At 35.9% G+C, this 2,728-nt stretch overlaps 1 non-coding gene across 1 annotated transcript; it reads right to left on the bottom strand.

The window, feature by feature from the left end:
* Positions 1-1,851: 1,851 nt before the first annotated feature.
* Positions 1,852-1,970, bottom strand: LOC112483444. Its single transcript, XR_003047633.1, has one exon. It is a non-coding gene; the product is annotated as a 5S ribosomal RNA (ribosomal RNA).
* Positions 1,971-2,728: the final 758 nt, after the last annotated feature.

Here is a 2,728-nt window from a genome sequence, read left to right as displayed (position 1 = left end):
TGCCTTTCTATATGAAAAAATTGAGACTTGACAGCCACATTAAAAAGGGATATTAGTTGAAGAGCAGAGCTGAAGAACACCTGGTTTTGATAAAGTCTGGCTTTTGTGCCCGATTTTACAGCTAAGCTGACTGAAGTACTACAAGGTCATGCCTTGTCTGGGGTCAGCTCGTCGGTCAACAGCTCAGTTGCTATATGATCCCCAAACTCTCGTAACCTTCAGCCCTATATTTTAACTATTAAGCCACGTGGCCTGCTACACGATATGCCACAAAACATCCCAGATGTGCATTGACAGAAATCCCTCCGCGGCCCAGCTAACATCAAGTCCCCTTAGGACTTTCCGATTATTGAATGTTCTTGGAAGCCTCTCCTATGGTGTAAGCACATTAACTCAAATGTTATAAGGATTTCCCCACATGACAGTGTTATAAGATTTTCTTATGAGGTCACTTCCTAGGAAGGCAGGGATTTAAAAGCTGCCACAACAGGCAAAGACGCAAGCAACATGTGGCTTTGCTTTCAGTCTGTCATTTTAAGCAACAAAGGATTTATATGAATAAGATTTCTAACACAGTTTATATAGCTTTTTTTGTTTGTTTATAGGCTTTAGTTTCACCTCGAAAACATCCTCTCTGAACATCAGGAGTGTATTTTTTCCTGGAATGGTATATTAACTTCTAACATTTCTAACTTCCAGTCATAAGAGTTTCAAAATCAATTGCATATAGCAGTAAGGCTTTTCACTTTTAATGGTGTATTCGGAAGGCCAACTTTTCCTATTTTCTATGCTATCTTTATCCCATTAACTACTATCAGCTCTGGTAGAAACCATCCCTTCTTAGAGAGAAAAAAAAGAACTGCATACGAAGTTGTTTTTTGACTCCTTGAGAAAGTATTCAGATCACTTAGGTGAACCTACTGAGACAGAATATGTTGACTGCTGGTGCGTATTTCTCCTTAAACCATTACTTAACTCAGTCTTTTATCTCTGCTGAGATTGGCTGATAGCTTTTGGCTTGGGCCTCAACAGTGAGACTCAATATAAGGCATTTCTTCAGAAGTGTCATGGAACTGTTATGGACATTTTATTATTATTTTAAAAAGACCCACCAAATTTGTTAATTTTTCAACAAAGTTTACTGAGGCTTTTTTAAATAAGCAGATTCACTTCCTCACACCTTCCGACTCTGTACATAATTATCTGAAACAAATATGACCGAATTTATTTAACAAAGGACTGCGTAAACCAAACTCTTGTCCTACTTTTTTTTTATCCACATATATTTGGTAGATCTGAGTAATTTGGTATTTCGTTTCTCTAGAAGACACTGCCAATCTTGTGTAGCCAGTAATGGGCAGCCGAAGGCCGACCAGCTCACAGGGACAAGGAAAAGTGTCACACACCAGGTGGCAGGGTGAAACGGGCCACTCCGACACCAGACCTCAGAAGGAACAGCTCAACCACACACTTGTGATGTGCTTGCCTTTTCTGAAGGTGGTTCTGAGAAAAGTCAGGATGCTGCAAATAGCTTCCATTTTCCAATCTAACACCGGATTCGTCATGGAGGCCTAGTGGAGCCAAGGTGCGTTTTAGATAGTATCTCTCAATTTCCTCTGTCACTGCTTCACTCTGAAGCATTGGAAAACTACTTTAGTTTCTGTTTTCCTATGGGTTATATTCTAGAAAAACATGACATAAGCCTTGTTTGTCCTATGGGTTATATTCTAGAAAAACATGACATAAGCTGAAATGATAGAAGTCGATCTAAGTTTTTCATAGAAATAGCATGAGGGAATTATAACCATCTTAATAATTGTCAGTTTACAATCTCTTATTTTTTATTTTTTATGCCTACAACACCTGGTCTTCCTAGGTGGTCTCCCATCCAAGTGCTAACCAGGCCCAACCCTGCTTAGCTTCCGAGATCAGACAGGATCGGGTTTGTTCAGGGTGGCATGGCCGTAGACAGAAATATTGAGTATCTATTATGTGCAAGACATAGAATCAGTGGGAAATAAGACATCAAGTATCTTTTTTATGTTACATAGTGTAAATCTCTAATGAGTATATAAATTAAACTAAGCAACTCAGTCATTAGCAATAATTATGTTTAATTAAGTAGTTCATCGAAGTATATAATAAACATTTTTAAAATCTCCATCAGTCATACCTTATTTTGATGGTAATGATTAAGATGATAAAAAAAAATCTTCGCATACCAGCCCAACTTCATACTCGAAACATATTTATTGAATTGAATGATGGCTATGAGATTCAGGAATTATTTGCAGAGCTTTAAAAAAGAAAATAATAACATTTATAATTTTCCTGATTAGAGGATGTTACTTATTTATTGTAGAAAGATTGGAAAATTCTAGAAAAAATGAAAATCATGCATAATTTTATTACCCAGAGATGGCTAACTTCATTAATACTTTGATGCATTTCTTCTGGCCTTTGTGTGTGTGCATGTGTGTGTGTGTGTGTGTGTGTGTATGTGCATATACAAAAGAAAAAAAGAAATATTGTTATATATTTATATAAAACAAATTTGAGATCACACTGTCTATACTGATTTAAACTTGTTTTTAAAATTTAATATATCAGAAGCACTGCCGTTGTTTAATAAAGTTTTGTAAAATATTTTTTAATGGACTGCAGAATATCACATTATACAAATATGTATGTATGACATTAAAGTTATTTAAAATTTTAACTAGTATAA

Source organism: Pteropus alecto, unplaced genomic scaffold, assembly GCF_000325575.1.
Source record: "Pteropus alecto unplaced genomic scaffold, ASM32557v1 scaffold24, whole genome shotgun sequence".
Lineage (NCBI taxonomy): Eukaryota > Metazoa > Chordata > Mammalia > Chiroptera > Pteropodidae > Pteropus > Pteropus alecto.
This window is presented reverse-complemented; position numbering and strand designations above follow the sequence as displayed.